A 5530-nucleotide genomic window follows, 5' to 3' on the forward strand; every position below is an offset into this window, starting at 1 on the left:
CGGGTTCACGCCATTCTCCTGCCTCAGCCTCCCAAGTAGCTGGGACTACTGGCACCCGCCACCACGCCCGGCTAATTTTTTTATTTTTTTTGTATTTTTAGTAGAGACGGGGTTTCACCGTGTTAGCTAGGATGGTCTCGATCTCCAGACCTCATGATCCGTCCGCCTCGGCCTCCCTAGATCACTTTTTTAAACTCCCATATATGGTACGAACATGTGATATTTGTCCTTCTGTGTCTGGCTTATTTTATTTAACATACTGACCTCTAATTCCATCAATGTTGCTACAAATGACAAAATTTTATTATTTTTATGGCTGAATAATATTCTGTTATGGATATATATGATATTTTCTTTATCTTTTTATCTGTTGATGGGCACTTAGTTTCATTCAATATTTTGGCTATTGTGAATAGTGCTGCAATAAAAATGAGAATGCAGATATCTCTTTAATATATTGATTTATTTTCTTTGAATATGTATTCAGCAGTGGGATTTCTGGATCATCAAGTTGTTCTATCTATAGTTTTTAGGGGAACCTCCATATTGTTCTCAATGGTGGTTTTACTAATTTACATTCCTACCAACAGTGTACAAAGATTCATTTTTCTCCACATCCTTGTTAGCTTTTTTATTTTCTATTTTTTGTATAAAACTCATTTGATTTATATTTCTCTGATGATCGGTTATGTTAAGCATGTTTTCATATAACTGTTGGCCAACTCCTTGCCATTTGAATAGTTTAAAAATATTTCCTTCATTCTGCAGATTGTCCTTCATTCTGTTAATCATTTCCTGTGTTATGCAAAAGCTTGTAAGCTTGATGGGATCTCATTTGTCCAGTTTTGCTTTGAGTGCCTGTGCTTTTGAGGTCTTGCTCAAGACATCTTTGCTCAAATGTCCTGAAGCATTTCCCCAGTGTTTTCTTCTGGTAGTTTTATAGTTTCCAGTCTTAGATTTAAGTCTTTAATCTATTTTGATTTAATTTTATATGACAAGAAATGGGGGTTTAATTTTATTCTTCTGCATATGGATATTCTGTTTTTACAATACAATTTATTGAAGAGATGTATGTTTCCACAATGTATATTTTTGTTAACTTTGTCTAAAACAGGTTGACTGTAAATGCATGGATTTATTTCTGGGTTCTCTATTCTTTTTTTACTTTACTTGTAATCAGGGATATTTTCATTATTCTCATTACATAAATGTTGTTGATTTTGAATTTTAACTATTCTCATACTTGAAAACTCATGTATAAGTTACTATTTTCAAATGTCTCCTACTTTCAAAGTCATCTTTTTAGTATTTTCATTGCTGTGATGATTTATGTATGGATGGTCTTATACCTAGATTATTGCAATATTGTCTGCTGTGTTTTCCCAGTCTCCTATCTATCACATTAATATTTTGACCCAATTGCCACTGAAATAATTATTATAAATTACCATTACGGACACAACCCTGTTCAAAAATATTTGATTGTCTCCTCAAATGAAAGAACATGGTTTGGGCATCTTAGCTGGTACAGGCAATCATGGATCATGTAATACAGTTTGTTGAGCCAAGTTGGCAGTTTTTAAAGGACTCGGTTCAGCTGGTTAAAAGATGCTCCGAACCTGATAGAAAAGAATTTCAGAAGATTGCCATGGCAACAGCAATAAGATTTGCTATAATGGGATTCATTGGATTTTCTGTGTAATTGGTTCATATTCCTATTAATAACATAATTGCTGGTAGCTGTATGTGTTTTGGAGGAGTGTTTTCCATCTTAGGGATGGGTGAACAAGTGAGGGTTTGAGAAGCTCATGGAGTGAAAATTTGCTGAATATTTTGTGGTTTCTTCCTTTTTATTTCTTCCAAGATGTTTTCTATTTCTAAATTAAAATATCATGAAAAGAAAAAGGAAAGAAGACAAAGAACATTGTTTAAACACTTAGAACAACATTTAAAGATTTCCATATCAGAATTTGTGGAGGCTGTACAATGCAAAAATACATTTTCAGTAATAAAAGTCATTGTGTAAGAGGAGGATATACTATCAGTCACGGCTGAAACGAAGGAACCTTTGGCAGCATAAATTGTTGGGCTGCTGAATTTGTTATTTATCCCATGTTTGTTTTGTCTTGTGTCATACTATTTTCACACTTTGACTTTCCTTTCATTAAGGATGTTTTTTATAACAAAGAAATCACCAACCATTTGAAGGCACTGGCTCTTGTTATCTTTTGAGAATTGTTTAAAATTATTGAAAACTGTTTGTTAGCTGCCCAGGATGATAGAAGAAGAGACATGCTATTAGTCTGAGGACGATAGTTTAAAAGGAGAGAGATTTCTTGGAGTTTAGAATCCCAGGATTGGGGAATATATGAGGAAGCACATTGTATTGGTCTGGCTTCTCTAAGTAGACAGAACTAATAGGATATGTGTATATATGAAGGGGAATTTATTAAGAGAACTGAATCAAAAGATCACAAGGTGAAGTTCCACAATAGGCCGTCTGCAAGCTGAGGAGGAAGGAACCCAGTCCGAGTCCCAAAACCTAAAAAGTAGGGAAGCCAAAAGTGCCCCCTTCAGTCTGTGGCCAAAGGCTCAAGAGACCATGACGAATCCCTGGTATAAGTCCAAGAGCCCAAAAGCTGAAGAACTTGGAGTTCTTATGTTTGGGGCAGGAAGCATTCAGCATGGGAGAAAGATGAAGGCCAGAAGATTCACCAAGTCAAGTCCTTCCATGTTCTTCTGCCTGTTTTATTCTAGCCATGCTGGCAACTATGATTAGATTGTGCCCACCCAGATTGAGGGTGGGCCTGCCTCTCCCAGTCCACTGATTCAACTGTTAATTTCCTTTGCCAATACCCTCACAGACACACCCAGGAACAATACTTTGCACTCTTCAATCCAATCAAGTTGACACTCATTATTCACCATCACACACATTATGGTGGTGTTGGATAATAAGGCTTCATGAATATTTGCATGCTTCTGCATGGTCAGGGCTTTCAGAGCGAAGAGTACTGGTATCTTGGTTTAAAGAAGGTTGCATGGCAAGCATGCCTTTGAAGTTAGAGATTTTTTTTCTTGCCAATGAAAAGTAAAATTGCTTCTTCCTTGAATCCTTTTGCTTACATTCTAAGGATAATGAATCCCAAGTCATTTGTTTACATTTTAGAATAGTAAAAGAGAGTTAAACACCTTCTCCTCGGCCCCCTTCCTTCACTCTTTCTCAGAGAGGATGTGTTTACGTTCCAGAACAGAGGCCTCCCTCACTCTCCTTCAGAGGGAGAATGGTGCAATATACCAGCTTCCCCAAATAAGCTCCAGGTTTTATATTCCAAGATGCATTTTGTCTGGTGCAAAAGCCCTGCATGTACAGGGGACAGAGCATGTACATTTTGCTACCATTTTTTCACTCTGTGGGGAACTGGTTCTCTGATCCAGAAGTATGGTGTTCCTATTAATAGATATAGATTGAATAAAAACAGAGATAGAGATACACACACACATATATAGAGATTTATATATTTTAGATACACTTCATATATACCATATATGTACATATATATGCAGGAATCTATATATATATATGTGTGTGTACATATATATGTGTGTGTGTGTTTGTGTGTACATATGTGTGTTTATAAAATTGTGGCAGTTATCATATTAACAGGGTAATATCTCAAATCCTGCATAATTTCTGATTTAACAGTTGGTAGCAAGAGCTGCCTGAGTAAAGAAAAATTCTAGGTCCTGAAATACAGTGCCTGCTATATAGAAATAGAGCAGAGACTACTGGAAGAAGTAATTAGGAAAATATGTGAGGTTTTGCCCCATAACAATAGAAATTCCCCAATACTTGGCACTAATTCTACCTCAGTCTCTTGCAGTTATTAAAGTTTCTCAATTTTAAAAATTATAAATTTATAAATGTCTTTAAGATTAATTGGGGTTATGGTTAGATATACTTTGAATTGACAAAATACATTGTGATATACATATCATGATTCATAGAGAGATATATATATATACATATATATGTATATATATATATAGAGAGAGAGAGAGAAGAAAGGAATACAAGCAGAAGACTTTAGTGTTCATGTCCAAAGTAAATTGAAACTGTGGTTCTTATGTCAATTTTAAAATAATAGTTCTATTTTAAGTAACTTTCCACTGCTGAGCTACACATCTACACTTTCTATTGTGATTCTGCCCTTGATGTTGGCAAAGGTAGTATCAGGGACCTTATAAGAACCACAAAAAAAGAAAGCACTCTAGGAACAGATGTAACAAAGGAACTAGTAGAGGCGAAGCCCTGATACTTGAAATATAATGACACGACCCAAAGGTCTAGTCTCCATTATGTTCTCATTTGGGGCAGAATTTCGCCACATCTCTTCAGCTAACCTTGGAGACAATAATAGTATGGTGGATGTAGAGAAAATCGATACTATCTTCCACCTTTCATAGGTTAGCCTGGGAGCTCCACTGAGAGCCTGAGCTCATTCTGAGAAAAGCATTTGATGCCCAAAATGGCCTTCCTATACCTAATAAGGGAACGAATAATTTATGGTGAACAAAAAATAAATGACCTCTGCATGTCACTGTTAGCAACTATTTATTTTTCCATACTGAATGAGTATGGCTACAAGTCTTACTGTATATACTTTTTAATCTATGCTGCTTCAGACATCTTTTAAGAGAATTGCATGGTAAACAATTGCAAGATCCCTAAAAGCTCATAATTAACATCAATAGAGGTTAATTATAGCTACCCATAAAGCTTTATTACAATCTAGCAGAGAATAAAACCGATCCGAACATTTTAAGTATTGTATACATTACAGTTACCTAGTCAGGATAGTAGTCACTGCTCAATGGGATTGGACTAGTGTTCCGGATTTTTGAAACAGTGATCTATTTCATAAACATAATGGCAAAACTTAAAGATCATACAGCTTCCATGTTCATGATTTTAGTTGAAACACCAGCAACTGAATATCATGTAAAATAGGTGCAAAAGGAAAACATACAGGTGTTTTCTTTTTTGTCATATTATTTTGTTTTGTCTTGTCTTATCATCTTACAAATTAAATTGATCTTAATGCTTGTTTTTAACAGGCTAAAATCAGGGATCCCTACATGTCCTTTTACATATTTATAGATCTTAACACTAAAGAAGCTCCAATAAACATCCGATAAGTAGGATTTCACCTGTAAATCACATCAGTCTATGCAGGATTTGTAAATATTTCAAATATTTATTCAATGTTGGATTACAACAGAATGAGCTACAAAATTTAGGTCAGCTATTGAGAAAAGTACAGATAAAATATTTCAATTAAGAAATGTCTCAAAAAGTAAGGAAAACAACAAATATTGGATTACTGATAATTATTGGTAAGTTACAGGCAGTTTGAAGATTATTAGGAAGGACTGGAATCAAGGTAACAGGAGATAACTGAAAACATTTTTAGAACTATATCATAGGAACTTTCCACATCTAAATATGATGTTTGTTTCCTAGGCTTAA

The 5530-nt window shown here is 34.9% G+C and overlaps 1 pseudogene; it reads left to right on the forward strand.

Moving 5' to 3' along the window:
* Positions 1–1537: 1537 nt before the first annotated feature.
* LOC116814267 (protein transport protein Sec61 subunit gamma-like) lies at positions 1538–5199 on the forward strand (annotated as a pseudogene).
* Positions 5200–5530: the final 331 nt, after the last annotated feature.

The sequence above is a fragment of the Hylobates moloch genome, unplaced genomic scaffold (assembly GCF_009828535.3).
Source record: "Hylobates moloch isolate HMO894 unplaced genomic scaffold, HMol_V3 SCAFFOLD_1, whole genome shotgun sequence".
Classification (NCBI taxonomy): domain Eukaryota; kingdom Metazoa; phylum Chordata; class Mammalia; order Primates; family Hylobatidae; genus Hylobates; species Hylobates moloch.